The 19,751-nt window shown below is 43.1% G+C and overlaps 1 long non-coding RNA gene across 1 annotated transcript in view; it reads left to right on the forward strand.

Annotated features, from left to right (window-relative positions):
* Positions 1-19,751, forward strand: part of LOC134932645 (uncharacterized) — a 51,664-nt gene that overhangs the window by 18,594 nt on the left and 13,319 nt on the right. Inside the window, exon 2 of the long non-coding RNA XR_010179435.1 lies at positions 13,937-14,019. This is a non-coding gene — a long non-coding RNA (uncharacterized LOC134932645). The remainder of the gene's footprint in view (positions 1-13,936; positions 14,020-19,751) is intronic.

Below are 19,751 nucleotides of genomic sequence, written 5' to 3' on the forward strand. Positions count from 1 at the left end.
TAGGCCTGGTTACCTACTTAAAGTGGTTTCTAAATTCCACCTTACTCAAGAAATTGCGATTCCAGCCTTTGTCTCACCGGAATTATCAACAAAATAATGTTCTTTGGATGTGGTTTATGCTCTACATGTCTATATAGACAGTACTAGCTTCATCAGGCGGTCTGATACTCTGTTCATTCTATTTAGATTTCACAAGTGTGGTTGGCCTACTAATAAGCAGATCTGGGCAGATGGATTAGAATGGTCAATGCACAAGCTTCTGTTCAATCTGACCTTCATGTAGCAGCTTCAATTTCTGCCCATTCTACTCAGTCTGTAGGACCTTCTTGTGCGTCACGCCGTGGTGTGTCTGCCAAACAATTGTGCAAGGTGGCTATGCTGTCTTCGGTTCACATGTTTCTTAGGTTTTATGCCTTTGATACATTTGCCTCCCAGGATGCTTCTTTTTGACACCAGATTCTTTTATCCTCTCAGGTGCGTCCTCTTCCTTGAGATACTGCTTTAGGACATCCCCGATGTTCACTGTGGAACCCCTATGAACCCTGAAGAAGAAAATGAGAGTTATGGTAGACTTACCTTTGTTAATTCTCTTTCTTTGAAGTTCATAGGGTCCACAGTGTGTAAACCCTGATGCACCTGGCCTTTCTGGGTTTTTACAGCATTGGCGGCCTATGGTTTCTTTCTCCTGTCTGCGAGAATGTGTTATTATGTGCCTAACATCTTTCTTCTCTCCTTTCCTCTTCCTGCTTTGAGCAGAATAACTGAGCATGGATGCGGGGTTATAAGGGAGAGGAACCAAGCATTCTGGGATACAGTTAAAGCTTTAACTGTTTGGTGCTCGGACTCTCATCCACCACCTACAACCCCGATGTTCTCTGTGGATGCTATGAACTTCAAAGAAAGAAAGTTAACAAAGGTAAGTTTACTCTAACGTTTGTTATTTAATACCGAGTTATATTCTTGTTATCACTCGTTATGAATGATAAATGGTGCTCCAGCCAATCAGGTCCTTTCATGTGTTTGAAAATTACAGTTATGAGCTAATTGGCTGGAGCACCATTCGACATTTGTAAAGAGTGATAAGAATATCATTAGTTGTTAAATCTGCCCCTTAATTAGGTATGAACTATGAAAGTATAACTTAGTGTGCTGTGCAATATTTGCAGAGTTACAAGAATACCAGTGACATTAAACATCAGTGATGCCAGTAAGAAATTTGTATACCTGCTCCTTCTTCCAAGATGTATTACAGAGGGAATAAAATAAAATTTCCTAATGCCCACCAATAAAAGCTCCTGACATAATTCTAGTTAACTGAATTGTCCAAGAACAATCTTTGGCTATCAGTCAATCACAAAGTTCTCTTTTTCCCCACACTATCTGCATGTGATTGGCTGGTGCATGAAAAACCATTTGTGATTATATAAGTAACAACCTTTTGTCAAATTAATGAACATTTAGGCCTATTCATTATCACTAAAATGGGACATTGTGATACACATTTGTAAATTAGAATTTCTGCATGCTTTACGGACAATAGGGCCGCTCTGGTGATAAGTATACTCCACTGCAACTCGTGGCGAGTTAGATACTTAATCAGTTGTCCTAATGATGAATAGGCCGCATAGACCTTATTCAGAGTTGAGCACAAATTTAATTGCAAAATGTTATTGAAGTAAAAAAGTTGTATTTTGTGAGTTTAGGTCATACCACAACATTTAATTTGGAGAAATCAGTCAAATGATTTAGAAACATGTGTCTCCTGCTTTAAACTTACTCAAACCACAATATTCTCACTGCCATATTTCACACAGGTAATTGACAAAATATAGTGGACACTAGATTGTGGAATGTACAGCTGGCACTTCCACAATTGAAATTGAATAAAGTAACCAATGAATACCAATGATTGGGCTATAATAAAAATATAGCAGTTCCTGTTACTAATATGTTGTATACTATGGCTTGAAAACAGAACAATACTGTACAGTAAATGGCTGTACAGTATGTAATTTCGTTCCATACATTACCATGTCATTTACATGATCAGATTTTCATTCTACCAGCCAACAAATTGGATGGTTGGACAGATAATTTTAAACCGTATGATCAGCTTTAGTTGTTCACTGAGATGATTCTGAATTAGTTTGAAAAGGTAAAGCAAACAGCAATCATTTACATGGTATAAATTACATAAACTGTGTCATCAATTACAGTCTGTTAAGAAGAATACACTGTACACACAATGCTTGTCGTAGTCATGATCTATCACTTGACACTGTAACAGAATTGCTTTTCTACACGACGTAATTTAAAATATTTCTGAAAAGTTTTCACTACCTAAACTGCATTACATATGTTGTGCATGTTTTAGGATTTCCTTAATATTTATTGTGTGTTAATTACAAACCGATTTGCAGGAAATTCTAATTCTTCTAAGATAAACTATTGTGTGCAGTTAAAAGCACAGGAAGAACCTTACAATACTCGGTAATGTGTATAGACAAAAGAATAGTTACTTAGTTTTTTCCCTGCTTCAATAACTCCAGAGCCAACATATAACAATGTATGATTTAATATGTTTTTTTTAAAGTTGACACAATTTCCAGTATCTGTTTAAATTCTGTAAGTTCAATATAATAAGGCAAAAGTGTACTATGAGAAAGCATTAGCTTAAGTAGGTACTTCTCTGTGATTGCTCCAAGGTTGGACATATTGCTAACATCAGAACATAGGCCACAAGTAGATGTTTTGTTATTCTGATTTGGAATGCTATTGTAATTAATCTATTCTACCTCTTGTGATATGAATTTATTAACATATTTGCATATTTCTTTAAAAACGTTTCACTTGAAAACAGAATTAGGAAAAGCTTGTCTACTGTCTTAGAATGTCATATAGCTCTCCCCATCTTCTGAGAGAATAGGCCAGCTTCATGGACCTGCTCATATCCCCAGTGAAGTGGGAGGTCCAGGGTCTTGATGACGCAATTCACAGTGACTCATGTCATACCCTCCAACATTTTACACATAAAAATCGGTACAAATTAGGAAAGGGGGCGTGGCCACGGGTAATTTCCTGTACTTTCAATGGAAGTTTGGAGAGCCAAAAATCGGTACAGACCATGAAAAAAGGTACCTGCTAAAAAGGTACAGTTGGAGGGTATGTCATGTGTTGGTGGCTAAACCCCCAGATGGCACAAATCACACCAGCATGGAATGGTGCAATAATAATGCAATTCACAGTTCCACACTCCCCTCCACCTGCAAAATAAGCTTGTGACATTCCGTGGTAACTACTTTCAAAGCTATCGTCCACAGTGTAAACCCCACTAAAAAAATCACTTCTGAAGGAAAAGTCATATGTATGTGTCTAGTGCAGTTGCAGATTTTTTGCATTCACATTTTTGCAAGAGCTACACATTTGACAACATAGGGAAAGCCTTATTTAGGTATCATATACAGAAATGTACATGCAGGTGATATAGTTACAAATAATATTACATAAAAGGGGATGCGGTCAGGATGACAAAATGTAACCCCCCCCCTCCTTCTCATACTAGGCTTCAATCTAAGAAGTGCGAGAAATGTTTAAGAAAAGGAAAAAGAAAGGGAACAGTAAATAAAATCAAAATTTAAAACATGCACTGTCAGTTTTTTGGGGGGAGATGAATCAAGTCAGTTTAGAAGACTTTTTCATCTCACATGAGCTTCAAAGGAACCGAGCAGTCTATAAAAGGGACTACCCTACATCGCAGGTAGTTATTGTACGAGTGGCACTGTCCAAAGTGCTGCAATGGGAACCAACTCCATAAGCAAAAATTGAATCAAAGGTAAATAAAACTTCAAAAACTAATATAATCAAAATCCTGCACTTACATTATATATATATATATATATATATATATGAAACATGTAAATGAATCATAATCCATATTAAGCATATGCAATACTAAATAGTAGTGAACAAAAGAAAAAAATGCTGATAACACAATAGCAAATATGCAGTGAAACTAATGAAAATGAGTAATGTAAAAAGAAAAAAGTTTTTGAGAGTCATAAATTGGAATGAGCACAATTAGTCAGTCATTTTTTGTAAATCTATCAAGATAAACTATATCAAGTACATCAAAGTATCCTCATGGATTACCAGCTGCTAAAAACATAATACACACCATATCACTTTAAAAATGAATGCAGGAATCATTTAAAGTAACACATTGTACAGGGCAGATAAAATACTAAAGTAGATCCAATCAATATTACAATATGGGTAAAACAGATCATATGGAGCAGTGCCTTTCTAAAAGTTACTACATGTTTTATTCTGTAAAGAGTTGATTAGCTATTTATTGGCAGAAGATAATTATTGTCACTAGTTGGGGGTTAGGTAGGGAATACTGGCAGTCGGGATGCTGGCGGTTAGAATACCGATGATCAGAATCCCGACAGTGGAAGGTAACTATACTTACCTTCCCACATGGCCCCCTAACCCACCTTCCCCGCAACCTAAACCTAGCCCTCTGTGGTGGCGCCTGAACCTAACCCATCCTTTCTGCAGCCTAAACCTAACCCCATGCAGTTCAACCCTAACCCTCCAGGGGATTGCCTAAACCTAACCCCCCCCCTCCCCACAGCCTACACCTAACCCCCTCCCCCCCAAGCCACAGCCTAACCCTAACCTTGGTGGTGCCTGAACCTAACCCCTCCTTCCCGCAGCCTAAGACTAACCCTATCCCCCACAGCCTAACCCTCCGGGGGGGTTGCCTAACTTTAAACCCCCCCTCCCCGCAGCCTAAACCTAAGCCCCCCATGCTGCAGCCTAAGCCTCCCCCGTAACCTAAACCTAACCCCCCCTCCCACAACTTACCTCTCCAGAGTCCTGGCACTTGGTCATTCGGGATCCTGGAGGTCGGGATTCTGGTGCCAGGCAGGTGATTCTGTTCGGGGTGCTGGTGTCGGCATTCTGAGTAGTGTCGGGATCCCGGCATTGGTATTTAGACTGCTGGGATCTCAACTCCCAGGTTTTTGACCGGATCCTATTGGTAAGGTAGGGAATAGTATCACTATAAGTTTTGGTAAGGTATGGAATAGTGTAAGTGTTGGTGTTTTACTACAGCAGTATGTAGCTTTGTTTAAAAGACTCCACTATGATTTTCCTGTTTATTCCTCTCTCAGCCAATATAAAATTCTCTGGAAAGTGAGTGGTAGAGGAGAGAAATCTGTGACGTCATGTTTTTAGGAAAAAGATGTGGTGGAGTGGGAGATTATGCAATAAAGTCTTACAATGGGACACCAAACCCACAATTTCTCTCTGCAAATGCAATATTTCAGGCACTGGTCACTATTAAATCCTATAAACATAAAGGGGATGATTCTGTGTAATACACAAAATGGCTGCAGTTGTACGGAGCCACAGAAGCTTGATTTCTTACTGTATTGTAATGTAAGATAATGTGGGTGTTTGTGTGCCTGCAAGCGGGAAGCATCGCCTCCCCAGTGGTGTTACACCAGCTGCAGCAACCATTATGATTTGGATTTGCACTTGCACTGGTCCTATGATAGGTGCAAAAGATAAGTCAGAAACAAGCTTCCTTTCCCGGAATGCACGAATAGCACAGAGCTCTAGCTACACACCCATGACACTTTCGCAAAGATCCAGCCTAGCTCTATTCAATTCAAACTATGACCGACTGATGCAAAAATGCAGAACTTTTCACCTGCGCAAGCGCACCCATGAACGGAGATTCATCAGTTTCAGAATCAGCCGCAAATTCTTCTACATGTACAAAGCAATATGTAGGAATTGGCACCTGTTGCACAATCAGATGCATGCCTAAAATGTGCTTTCATAATATTTGCTATATGCACTGAAACGTGTCTTGTTGTGATGGGTTAATATTGGCATGTGGGCATAAGAGAGGTAATCTTTGGCACAGCTAGTAATAAAAAAAACACAGGACATATTTGTAAGTAAAAGGTTGATGAGATCTGGCAAAGCACTGCATATTTTAGTAATGATTCTGCTGTCTGGGAAATGTTTCAGTAAGAAACATATTGAAATCAAGAAAAAGTTTTCCTCAGTATTGCCCCACTTTGGATGCTGAATGTTGTCTGTGAGAGTTTATTGCTGTACTACAAACTGTAGAAAATGTGATATGGTAACTTATCATTAAAACGGATTAAATTGAAAAAATGTATTTAAAAAAGTTTTTGTACTTTGTTTAAAAATAAACAAAAATTAACATTGCCATATATTTAATTAGAAAATAGATGTATGACTTCATTGTCATTGTTTTGCTACAATCTCACAGTAAATGTTATTTTACTCATAATGCAAGTACAGTATAATAGTATAAAGTAAACAGGGGAGACCTGTTGTATAGTTCTGTTATTAAATTACAATAGAATAATCTTAGTACATAGATTAGTATTGTATTGCTTGTTTAAGTAAGTGAGAGGTTACCACAGGTTTGTAAAAGTTCTGCATTATAGACACAAGAGTACCCAGAGGCAGCTGCCAACATAAAGTTCCATATGAGCCAACTTTCTAATGTCTGGGTTGTTCGGTTGGTCAATTATTTTTGTCAGTTGAGGCGTTTATGCTTACTGTGTTAGCACATACTATCGGCGTGTTAATAAAGAAGCCTTATTAAACCATCTCCAATTGTCAGTCGGAGTGTACCCATGTTACCTCACAATTTAGTGGAAGCGGTGGGATCACTCATTGGAAAAAAAAATCATGATGGAGCCAACAGGCCAGATAGAGATATCATATATAGTGGCCAAGAAGGCATATTTAAGTGAAATATGCCAGATGAGAGGTATCAACAAAACAAATGCAGAGACTGAAGCTGTTCTGATTGGAAAGTTAGTCCAACGGGACATAGAGAATGCTTACACTGGAGATGGGGAGTCCGATCATGAGGACAAGAAAGTGGAGTCCAGTTGAAGGGACTTAAGCCATTCTGACTGCTGCAGGTAGTCCACACAATTGCATGAACTCCTGGGATGTACTGGAAGACTGAGCAGCAGTGCTGCAGACTGTATTTAAAGTTCTGACATATCACTTGTTCTGGTAGTTCCTACCATTTCAAGACTGAACCTAGGATATAGAGACGTGCACACAATCAACAATGTTACCATCAACATAGATTCCCATTTTTACATCTTTGAGCCATTAATGGCACTACATTGTGTTAAAGAAGTTGAGTGAATAGGTATCTAAAGGCTGTGGCAACTGGCATCCAAAGTTGCTGAACATGTTACCCAGGAACAGGAGGTACTGTACTGTAAACTATGTGGGGAAAATTTGTAGTATGTTTCCTTCACACCACTCAATACAATCCCTACACAAATAGACTGCTTGAGTGATTTAATGTAACATGTAAGCAATTGCTGTGAGTGATCACTAACTCAGAGAGGTGTGACTTGGATAAGTCACTGCAACAACTGTTGTTTGCATGTTGTAAAGTGCCACAGGACTCCACTGGGTTATCTCCCTTTGAGTTGTACAAATGGAGGGTATAATGGCCATTTGACCCGATCTGGGAATTCTGGGATGGGATATTCCGGGAACCTTAAGTACCTGGAGTATACTGTATGTTGACGTTACAAGAAAGACTATAGAGGTTGATGCAGTTGGCTTGTGGACAAAGGGGAGGAGTTTCAAGAAGGCAAAGACGGTACTACGATTATGAGGAACACGCTTAAGAACAGGCTATTGGCCAAAAAATTATAATTCCAGTCCCAGCATTCAAGCATAAAGTAAATGAATGTTGGGGTAAGGTTAGTTATGTGATAGCCATTCAAAGTTCCATCAGTTAAGTACCTACCACATAAATAACCTAAATGCCTGTGTAACTAGAGAGATAGGTGTAGAAGCCATCTTGCACCCACTGATGGATGACCCAGAGTCTGGCCCATCTCAGACATACTTGACACCACTAAATTAAATTAAAAGCAGACACAGTCTCTATTGCAACTCAGTAGTCTATGTGTCAGTAACAGCACATGCAAAGGGTGAAGCAACACTTAAAGGACCCACTTCACCACATTGGCCGCTCATCATGTTGGCACTGGGGAGACTTGACCAATTATGCTGCCTTCATGCAGGATGTACATAGAGGTGTCAGATATGCCTAAACAGGAGGATGATGATATGCTGGGAATCTCCTTAGCCAATAGGTCATGTTTACCCAAAAATTATGGTAGCATAAGCTTCTGCATGTGTGGAATCTAGAAAACTGAATAAGGTTACCCCATGCATCTCATATATAAGCTCTTCGATCATCTAGAGGCAACACACTTTTTATCTGTGTTGGACCTTAATAAGGGAAACTGGCATGGAGACGCAGGACTGCTCTGCATTTACCATCCTGTTTGGACTTTTCGAGTTCACTGCCATGCCCCTCAGGAGGATGAATGCCCCAGCCATGTTCCAGTGCTGTCAGAATATCAACAGTTCTCCCAGGCATATTTGGACAATATAGCCATTTTCACTAAGACATGGGAGTACCAACTATTACAGGTGTCCAAGGTAATAAACAGAATTGCACAGGCTGGACTGACCATCTGACCTGACACCTGTCAGATTGGGATGGCAGAGATGTTGCATTTGGGGCATCATGTTGGTGGAGGCAATATTCACCAAGAACTGGCTAAACTTGAAGCCATCAATTAATGGGCTCAACCCACCAATCAAAAGTAGGTGTGTGCATTGGTAGGAACAGACCAATATTATCACCAAAGTGTCTCATGTTACAGCACTATCACCAAGCTCTGGACTGACTTAACTTCCTAAAAGTACAGTCAACAAATAAACAATTATGAGCAGGCATTTCACAGACTGAGAGGGATACAGTCCAGCTACCCAGTGCATCCAGCCCCAGACAGTTTATCATACAGAATGGACTAGGCATTGTAAACAGCCAGGTGGGACAGGATGGTTAGGAGCACCTGTGGCATATCTTTTCTGCAAGCAACCAGCTCAGGAGATGACATATACCACTGTGGAAAAGGAATGCTTGGCCATGTTGTGCACTGACAAGATATTGCAGACCAATCTCGGGTCTCTCAACCCCGCTATCCTGTCCTCCCTCGAGACCTTCCTCTCTCCTCTTTCCACTATGACTTGTCCCATCCAGGCAGCCGCTTTCTATAACTCTTCCCTTACTACTGCTCTCGACTCTGTGGCCCCCCTCTCCTCTGTCCCCCTCCGCCGCTCTAAACCCCAACCCTGGCACACCAAACTTACACGATTCCTACAAAAATGTTCACGCTCCGCAGAACGCTCCTGGAGGAGAGCCCACTCTCTGGCAGACTTCCTCCATTTCAAGTTTATCCTCTCCACCTATAGCTAAGCTCTTTCTCTCGCCAAGCAATCCTTTTCCAAGCACTCATCTCTTCTCAGTCCTCCAGTCCACGCCGACTCTTTGAAACTTTCAACACTCTCCTTCACCCCCCTCCTCCTTCCCTCACTGCCCCTGACTTTGCCTCCTTCTTCATCTCCCAAATTGAGGATATTCAAAACTACATCTCCTCCCATCACCCCTCTGCTGCCCCCCTGCCCCCACCATCCCACCCTGTCCTGCTTCCGTCCCACCTCAGACAAGGAAGTCCACTCCCTCATCCTATCCTCCCCCCCTCAACCTGCCCCTTGGACCCCCTCCCCTCCCGTCTTCTCTGCTCCCCCCCCCCCGCACTGCCTGCTCTCACCTTGCTCACCTCTTTAACCTATCTCTCTCTACTGGCATCTTTCCCTCACCATTCAAACATGCTCTGGTGTCCCCTATTCTCAAAAAAATGAACCTCGACCCTTCATCATTCACTAGCTACCGTCCCATCTCTCTTCTCCCCTTCGCCTCCAAACTACTTGAGTGACTGGTCTACAGCCGCCTCACAAGCCACCTCTCTGACCACTCCATCCTTGACCCACTACAATCTGGCTTTCGCCCACTCCACTCCACCGAGACTGCCCTGGTGAAAGTCACCAATGACCTGCTTTCGGCCAAATCCAAGGGCCACTTCTCTTTGCTCATCCTTCTGGACCTCTCTGCTGCCTTTGACACCGTGGATCACCCTCTGCTCCTCTGCACACTCCAAAATGTTGGCCTCTCTAGCACCGTCCTTGACTGGTTTACCTCATACCTCACTAACCGCTACTTCTCTGTGTCTGCTTCCGGAACCACCTCACACCCTTCCATCCTTCCTGTTGGGGTCCTTCAATACCACCTCTATGCTGATGACACACAACTCTACCTCTCCTCTCCTGATCTGTCCCCCTCTGTCCTCTCTTAGGTATCCAGCTGCCTCTCTGCCATCTCCTCCTGGATGTCTGAGCGCTCTCTGAAGCTCAACATGGACAAAACTGAACTCATTATTTTTCCCCCAGCCAGAGCAACACCCCCTACTAATATCTCTATCACTGTTGACAACACTATCATCTCTCCTGTTCCCCAACTCCGCTGCCTGGGCATCACTCTTGACTCCTCCCTCTCCTTTGCACCCTACATCCAAGCTCTGGTGCAATCTTGTCGGTTCCAGCTACGCAACAATGCTCGCATCAGGCCATTTCTCTCCCAGAGTGCAACTAAACTTATCATCCACTCACTGGTCATCTCATGACTCGACTACTGCAATGTTCTCCTCACTGGCCTCAATTGCTCCCACCTCGCACCCCTCCAATCTGTCCTTAACTCTGCAACTAGGCTCATCTTCCTCTACTGCCGCTCCACTTCTGCCACTCCCCTTCGACAAAATCTACACTGGCTCCCATTCCCCTACAGAATCCTCTTCAAACTCCTCACCCTCACATACAAGGCCATCTCTAATTCCACTGCTCCCTACATCTCCAACCTCCTCTCCCTTCATACTCCCTCCCGCCCACTATGGTCGGCTGATGACCGTCGCCTCTCCTCTGCCTTGGTCACTGCTTCCCATGAACGAGTTCAGGATTTTGCCCGTGTTGCACCCCTTCAGTGGAACGTGCTCCCCCGCTCCATTAGACTCTCCCTGACCTTGCAAAGCTTCAAATGGGCACTGAAAACCCACCTATTTATCAAAGCGTACTCCTCCAATGCATAACCTAGTCCTTAGGCTGCTCCTCCATCCCCCTGTCCCATGCCTTGAACATCTCTGCTTTGCTTGCATACTGCCATCAGGCTTCCTCCTGCTTGCTTGCACCTCATGTCATCTGTCTGTCACCCTCCCCACTAGATTGTTAGCTCTTCAGAGCAGGGCCCTCTTTCCTATTGTTGTCTAAGCCCTCTTTTCAACACATTTCAGTCAGCGACCATCTTTACCTGCTTTTTCTCCTACTGGTAAAGGCTCCTCTCTATCTATGGCCGCAAGCCCCAAGTAGTACAATGATTACTCCCTTGCTACTTACATCTAAGCTGCATTATGTTTTGAGAATTGTGGTGCTCTTTGTTACCTGTACTCCATTTTTGTTATTTAATTACTGTTATGCTAAGTTTTGTCTCCCTGTACTGTCCTTTGTACGGCATAGGCAAACGCAGGGGGGGTTTCTGGTTGCACGGAATCCCCCATCCTCTTGGCAAGTTGCTAAAATTATGACAATAGCAATGGTATATAATATGATTACTAGAATTGCTGCCACATCATGCAGTTTAAGGGACAGAGCAGAGCTGCTGCACATGCCTAGTGTGGAAGTTTCTTCTACCACATTTTCTGTGTGTGTGGATCTGATAATCAGTGTACTGGACCAGATAGTAGCTACCAGGAAGAAGAGACAGGAGCCTTAAGGGGGGTACACACGGAGCGATAATCTAAGCAATCTGACTAGATTGCTTATATTTTCAGCAACATCGCTCCATGTGTAGCCCCCTCAGCGATAGCGATGCGCGGCCCCGCACATCGCTATCGCTGCTGCTAGATTGGCCTGCATGCAGGCCAATCTAGCGGGTCGCTCACTTCACCCACTGGGTGAAATGAGCGGCCCCTCCTTCTCCCCCCGCACGCTCAGCACAGATTGCGCTGTGCTGAGCGCCGGGAGAGATGTGTGCTGAGCGGTTCGCTCAGCACACATCTCTCCCAAATCGGGCCGTGAGTACTGGCCTTTACTATGAGGAAGGATAATGTGTTTTCAGAAAGTGCAGTACTGGTTCTATTATGTTTCTGTATTTATTTCTTATGGTATGCGTAACCTTTTCCTGACCACTTATCTTATTTATATGATTTAAATATGTTCGGTACAGCCTATACTAAAGACAATCTATAGTATTAAATATTAATAAGGTATTTATACAGTATCCAGTATATATAAAAAGACCATTGTTTACATTAATGTCCATGGTCGTTACTGGGTTTTTCTGCCACTCCCCTAGACACCCGCTCTTGCTCCAATGTTCCGCAGAGTGGGAGATTGTGGATTGCATTTGGAAACCCCCCTCTAGAAATCCTGCGTTTGCCACTGTACGGGGCTGCATAACACTTGTGGCGCCCTATAAATAAAATGTAATAATAATAATAATGTCTGGGAATGATTCCATGAAATTAAAAGAATATATCCCAGAAATGCAATATAAAGTTTATTTCAATACATCTACATATAAATCAGAAACCACACTGTAAAATAGATGTATCAGCTATTAGTTGGTAGTCACAACTGATATATATCTTAAGGTAGGTAGGTACACTCTATGCGATGTGCTCTATGAGCGACGTCACCTAGTGTTTCTCCTCCTGGGCCAGGGCAGTCGGCAGCAGTGCGTACACACTGAGTGATATGCAAACCATATTGCTCAGTGACGTCACGCCGTGGCCAGGCCGTGCATGCAGTTTTTGTACAATAGTCTTAATTGAGCTGCATGCATGGCTGACAGCGAGGCTCATAAATGACCGCGCATCGCTCATCGTAGTCGGCATACACACTTAGCGATAAATTAAATGAGGTTGCTCAGTAAGGGTCAAAATGAGCGACGTCATTTAATTTAGCGCTAAGTGTGTACCCTTCTTTACACTTGTATTTGTTATTGTGCTAAAATTAAACATAGTGTTTGTAGTAAAGTTCAAGTTAAATACAGTAGCATCACAGCTCTGTTTTTATGGAAACATCCTTTCCAGGGTTTTTCAAAAGGAAGACAACATACTGTATAGTAAAGTACTAGTCAATATAGTAAACGTCGTCACTCATTTTGACCCTTCCTGAGCAATGTTGTTTACTATATCGACTAGTGTGTACGATGTAAATGACAAACGATGCACGTCCTCGCGGGTTGTTAATGACGGTCTTGGCCGTGCATGCAGCTCAATTTGCACTCATCATCCAAAGCTGCATGATCCGGCCAGCCGCGGGAAGACGTCACTGTGCAATATCGCTAGCACAGTGTGTATGCCAACGCCGGGTGGCCCGGCCCAGGAGGGGGACACACTAGGCAATGTTGCTCATTGAGCACATCTCCTAGTGCAGGGGTAGGCAACCTGTGGCTCTCCAGCTGCTGTGGAACTAAACAACCCAGCATACCACAGTTTTAGAACATCCTAACAGCAAACCTGTGGTACGGCATGCTGGGATGTGTAGTTCCACAGCAGCTGGAGAGCAGCAGGTTGCCTACCCCTGGCCTAGTGTGTACCCACCTTAAGAAATCCTTATTGAACGTTTGTTTCAGAAGAGAAAAAAAGAAAAGAATATATTGACTATACATGTCAGGCTTTTGGTTTATATATTGATCAATACATTTAAGTTTGCAACACACGTCAAGTGCGCCTTTTTTTCTGCAAGTTCCTACTCTATTACTCAGACTTATAAACATGGCAAATGCTATCACATTAGAATTAAACGTAATAAATGCTAACTGCTTTAGAATATTTATATATTCTGTATTTGTAATTTTCCTTATACAAACAAAATGAGCAAGTGCAAGGTGCAATAGAATTTGGAAGTAATGCAGAATCATAATTACTACCTAATACAGAATGAAATTAGCACTACAACTGGCATAACAGAGAAGCTGCTATCCAAGAGAGAAGAGGAACATCAGACAGAAAGAAAGGAAAGGTGAGAAAAAAAGGAGTAGGGCAAAGGTCAGGAGGGGGTGGGGGGGGGGGGGGAGATTAGTGGGGAGCTGGGCAGCTCAATATACCATCCATACACTGGAAAGCAGGTGTAACAACAGCCTCCAGGTAAACACAAGGCATAGATTTCTCAACAGGGGGTTTGGCCCTGGGAGTAACCAAAACCACAGTAGAGTTGTTACCATTTTGCCAGATTTCATGCCATTTTCTTACCATTCCAATTAAAAGCCCCCTCAAGTACGCTTGGCCAGTTTATCTGTAGTTTCCTCTGTATGTTTACATACAGGTAATGCCAGACTGAAGCATACCTCCCAACATGGCCCTCTCCAGGAGGGACAGAATGCTCTGCTCCTGGACTTCCCTCTTAATGTATGATTGCCATCACCTGTGCTGAAACATCTTTCTTATCCATTTACCTGTTCAACACAGGTGCTGGCAATCATAAATGAAGAGAAAAGTCCAGGAGCAGAGCATTGTGTCCCTCCTGGAGAGGGTCATGTTGGGAGGTATGCTGAAGCATAATTCTTGTTGTGTTATGGATCAAGTACATCCTGCTCCTATTCACATGAAAACACTGGTATGCATGAATACTTAGCTGCCAGGTTATTTCTTACAAAATACAGCTATACTGTGGGAAGAAATGACTTTCGAGTTTATTGCATTCACAGACTGCAGGAAATGGAAAAGCCCATAGGCTTGTTTAGGCATGATACCTCCTGAACCTTTTGTTAAGGGGTGTGGCCTGCAACATTGTTGTAATGTCTGCCAGGAGAAATGAAGAAAGATTTGGATGTTGTGACCATTAATGTCAATGTAAACCAGTTACCTCACTTTCTGAAAAGTTGCCTCCTTGGTCTTACAGAAGTGTAAACAACACATAATAGGCCTAATTCAGAGTTGATCACAGAAGCAAATTTTTAGCAGTTGGGCAAAACCATGTGCACTGCGGGGGAGGGGGGGGGGGAGGGGCAGATATAACATGTGCAGAGAGATTTAGATTTGGGTGGGGGATGTTCAAACTGAAATCTAAATTGCAGTGTAAAAATAAAGCAGCCAGTATTTACCCTGCACAGAAACAAAATAACCCACCCAAATCTAACTCTCTCTGCACATGTTATATCTGCCCCCCTGCAGTGCACATGGTTTTGCCCAACTGCTAACAAATTTGCTGCTGCGATCAACTCTGAATTACCCCCTATGTCCCATGGGGATCCGCCTTGGAGATTTAAAAATCCTGAAAGTGAATGTAATATGTTGGTACAGGTTGAGTATCCCATATCCAAATATTCCGAAATACGGAATATTCCGAAATACGGACTTTTTTTTAAGTGAGACTGAGATAGTGAAACCTTTGTTTTTTGATGGCTCAATGTACACAAACTTTGTTTGATACTCAAAGTTATTAAAAATATTGTATTAAATGACCTTCAGGCTGTGTGTATAAGGTGTTTATGAAACAAATGAATTATGTGTATGTACACACACTTTGTTTAATGCACAAAGTTATAAAAAATATTAGCTAAAATGATCTTCAGGCTGTGTGTATAAGGTGTATATGAAACATAAATGCATTCTGTGCTTAGATTTAGGTTCCATCACCATAATATCTCATTATGGTATGCAATTATTCCAAAATACGGAAAAATCCCATATCCAAAATTCCTCTGGTCCCAAGCATTTTGGATAAGGGATACTCAACCTGTATTACAATCATAAAACAAGTGGAAATCATTTGTGCAGGACTTTCCTCCAAGAATTGTCTCTTATTAATATTTTAGAAAGGGAACATCTACTATATACAATATATTTCTCTTTGATACCTATAGGCATTGAATGATTTAAAACTTTATGAGTTATATTTCTCCAACACTAAGTAATTTCTATTGAACTAGCATTAGTCATTAACATAATAATTCATGGATTTGGATGGACTTCAAAGATTTCACATTCAGAAGACCTGTTGGGAATTACTTTGCCAAAGTCATGATAAGAACTTGGATGTTTTTACTGTTATCAAATAGGAACTGTCTGCATTTTAACCTTTGAAGCTCACAAAGAGAAACACATTTATTTTGGCATATAAATATGGAGGAACAATGCAGAAGTTAGTCTTTCCATAGTTGAGGACAAGGGATTGACAATGGGGGTCATTCTGACCCGTTCGCTCGCTGTGTTTTAAAGCAGCAGAGCGAACGGGTCCCTACTGCGCATGCCAGATGGCCGGAGACCATAGCAGGGATGCGATCGCCTCTGCCTGATTGACAGGCAGAGGCAATTGCTGGGCGGGAGGGGGCGTAACGGCGGCGTTTGGCCGCCGTTTCGTGGGTGCGGACCGGCCAATGCAGGCGCTGCCGGACTGAACGGGGGGGGGGGGCACAGCGGCTGCATGACATCACAAGCAGCCGCTGCGGGCACGGGAGCGATGAGTAGCTCCCGGCCAGCAAACTAAAGCTGCGCTGGCCAGGAGCTACTCTTGAAGTGCAAAGGCATCGCCTTTACACTTCTGCAGGGGGGGTAGGAGGGGGGGGGGGGGGGACTGACATGCAGGGCGGACTAGCCCTGTGCTGGATGTCCCCCCGCATGTCAGGGAAGAAGATCGTAGCTGTGCTAAATTTAGCACAGCTACGATCAACTCAGAATGACCCCCAACGTTAAGACTGCATTTATGACCAGTTGTAGGTCATATGCAGATAGGTAAGACATATCTTGTAAATCCTACAGAGCTATACAGTTTGTATTCCTGCATCAATTTGGCTTGAATTGTTTTCTGTATTTTATCTACTTTCTAATAGATGGAAGAAATAAGACCTCACATTTGGTACTTTAGTTTGTCTATTACAGGGATTCTCAAACTATTTTTCTCTGGGACCCCATCTGTCACTTAAAAATGTACTGCGCTTGCAGGTGGGATGGCGGGATTGTGCCTGAAAAGCAAGACTGTCCTGCCACAATCGGGATGCTAGGGAGGTATGCATCACCTAACCTTGCCCATCATCGCACTTACTATATATATTAAGCAATATGCCCCCTTTCCCATTATCCCACTCATATTTTATGCCCATCACTAACTCATTTCACTTACAAGTGCTCCTCTTTCAGTCATAAGATGGCGAGGCTGTGGCTGGATGCACTGCTGGCTGTGGCGCAGTGTTGCAGGCACAGCTGATTCATACACTCACTGTTCCTTGCAGATCATCACATAATGTTAGGACAGGGGGACAGGCTGTCAGTAGCTGTATTGACAGACGGTGGTAGGCATCAGTGGTGTGTACATGGAGGTTGGTGCAGAGAGCAGATGACTTAACCAGAAGGTGGTTTATTAACCAGGTAGAAACAGGAACAGGATAACACAGGGTTAACAGAAAGTACAGATTGATAGAATTTCCAGTTGCAGCCAGGAGCTGTAGGGTTATGCTGGGCAGGTGTTGGGCTAGGTATATGAACACTGTATTATGGTTTATGCACATTGGTGGCAATGGCTTCTTTAATATGGTATGTGGTAGTAATATAGTGGAACTATGGGATCCATACACTCCAACACATTTAGAGTTACTCAGGGGCACATCCACGGACATACGGAGAAGGAAAAACTCAGAGTGCATGTCCTGTGCATGCCCAGAAGGTGCATGTCAGAGATCGCACTCCAGGGAGAGCTGCTAGGTCCTAGTGTCTGGCGGCTATCTGCCAATACACAGAGGTGGCACATAACATCTAACAAGCAGGGCATATTGCTAGTAAATCATACAGAGGGCCATTGATAGCCACACTGGGCCCCTGTAAAGGGTGTGAGTGGCTTAATAAAGTGGGCATTACTATGCCCTTTAATATTAAATTATTTTTAAAAAATAATTGCATGTCCACTTCCCGCATGCTCCACAAGGGGGGCACCATTTTAACACAGGGGACAGGGGGAGCACAGAGGGATGCACCCGCTTCCTACACTACTTGATCTGAAGCAGTCCCTCCTCCCCAGCCAGCACCATCTTCCCAGTGATATTTGGGTCACTGGTGTATCTGGCACTGTGGGGGCATATTTGTATCTGGCACTGTGGGGGCATATCTGGCACTTTGGAGGTATATGTGTATCTGTCACTGTGGGGGCATATGTGTATCTGTCACTGTGGGGGCATATGTGTATCTGACACTGTGGGGGCATATGTGTATCTGACACTGTGGGGGCATACTTGTACCTGGTACAGGTGAAGGCATATCTGGCAATGTGGGGGCATACCTACATCTGACACTGTGGGGGCATCTTACATTGTGGGGGCATATCTGGCACTGTGGGGGCATATTTGTATCGCACTGCGGGGGCATATCTGGCACTGTGAAGGCATCGGTGTATCTGGCATTGTGAAGGCATATGTGTATCTGGCACTGTGGGGGCATACTTGTATCTGGTACAGGTAGAGGCATATCTGGCACTGCGGGGACATATGTGTATCTGGCACTGTGGTAGCATATCTTGCACTGTGGGGGCATATGTGTATCTGGCACTGTGGAGGCATATCTGGCACTGTGGGGGCATATGTGTATCTAGCACTATGGGGGCATATCTGGCACTGTGGGGGCATATGTGTATCTAGCACTGTGGGGGCATATTTGTATCTGGCACTGTGGGGACATATCTTGCACTGTGGGGCATATTTATATCTGGCACTGTGGGGGAATATGAGTATCTGACACTTTGGGGGCATATATGGCACTGTGGGGCATATGTGTATCTGGCACTGTGATGGTATATATGGCACTGTGGGGGCATATGTGTATATGGCACTGTGGGGGCATATTTTTTTTCTGGCACTGGAGGCATATCTAGCTGTGGGGGCATATGTGTATATGGACCTGTGGGGGCATATCTGGCATTGTAGGGGCATACTTGAATCTGGCACTGTGATGGCATATATGGCACTGTGGGGGCATATGTGTATAAGGCACTGTGGGGGCACTGTGGAGGCATATCTGGCACTGTGGGGGCATGTGTGTGTGTGGCCCTGTGGGGGCATATCTGGCACTGTGGGGCATGTGTGTATATGGCACTGTGGGAGCATATTTGCATCAGGCACTGTGGGGACATATGTGTATCTGGCACTGTGGGGGCACATGTGTATCAGGCACTGCACTACTGGTGGCATATGTGTATCTGGCACTATTGGGGGCATATGTGTATCTGACACTGCACTATTGGGGGCATATGTGTATCTAGCACTGCACTATTGGGGTCATATGTGTATCTGGCCCCCCATATGTGTATCACTCACCCTTTTTCATTGGCCACGACATGTGTGGTATGTGGCCACACCCATTTTTCGGCACGCACACACAGTATTGTACCACTAAGATTTTTTTACTACATTGGATACTAAATTACATTCTAATCAAAATAGATTTTTGAGGTTCTAAAAACAAAAGTATTGGAAAGTGTTACAGAACCATTGCTTAAAACTTGCTTTCATAAAGCTATGACCATGCCAGTAAAGTGCAAATGGAGGCAAAACAACAAAATTGTTATTATTTGTACATACTGTATAGTAATCTAATAAAAATCAGTCTAATAGCCAGGAGTTACATTTGTCAGTACTGTGGTTAATAAATGAATAATCACTATTGATGGATCAAACAAAATGAATTAAAAAAAATATATAGCCTACAAGGGTAAGACAGACGAGTGGGAAAACATCATAGTAGGAACATCAGAAAAGTCTACACTGTGTT

The sequence above is a fragment of the Pseudophryne corroboree genome, chromosome 6, assembly GCF_028390025.1.
Source record: "Pseudophryne corroboree isolate aPseCor3 chromosome 6, aPseCor3.hap2, whole genome shotgun sequence".
In the NCBI taxonomy this organism is placed as follows: domain Eukaryota; kingdom Metazoa; phylum Chordata; class Amphibia; order Anura; family Myobatrachidae; genus Pseudophryne; species Pseudophryne corroboree.